Source organism: Myotis brandtii, unplaced genomic scaffold (genome assembly GCF_000412655.1).
Source record: "Myotis brandtii unplaced genomic scaffold, ASM41265v1 scaffold274, whole genome shotgun sequence".
Classification (NCBI taxonomy): Eukaryota; Metazoa; Chordata; class Mammalia; order Chiroptera; family Vespertilionidae; genus Myotis; species Myotis brandtii.
The window spans coordinates 2,027,031-2,027,667 of record NW_005360425.1 but is presented as its reverse complement, the minus strand read 5'-3'; positions in this window follow the sequence as shown (position 1 = coordinate 2,027,667).

The following is a 637-nucleotide window of genomic DNA, read 5'->3' as shown; positions in this document are numbered from 1 at the left end:
CGCGATCCCCACCCTCTGGGCGGCGCCCTTCCCCAGTCCTGCCTGAAGACCCTGGGGGGAGGGCAGGACCCAGGGTCCCCACCCTCGCTCCGGGGACGATCCAGAGGTGAAGTGACCAATGAAAGCTGCATTCTTAGTGACTCCGTGTCTCTGTTACCCCGGCCTCCTACTTCCGTTCCGCAGGCGCCCCAGGGCTGAGAGCCACTGGACTCCTTTACCAGGCTGACCTCCCCATCACTCCGTCCTCAGCACACTTGTCTCACACAGAACAAGTACCACTCGAATTCCTTACTCAAATGCACTCCTTACTCGCACGCTCCTGGCCACACGTCACCCCTGTCCCGACAAATGCCCAGGGTTCATGCATCACTGCCATCACCCAACGCCAGGCCTCGGGAGCCCGACCTTGACGCCAAGGTGCCCCAGTGTAACCACGTGTGCCTGAGCTGAGGCGCGTTTCTGTGAGTCCTGAAGGGACAGTGGGGCCAACTGGGAGGAGTCTGGGGTTGGAAAGCAGGGTTGCTGGCGCACAGCTGGATTCCGGAATCCGGCCGCAGGCTTAGCCTGACCCGGCCTGGGCCTGGGCCCCTCCTGCTTGCTGGCGTCCGAAGGAGACGCCCACCCAACCCCCCAGCAC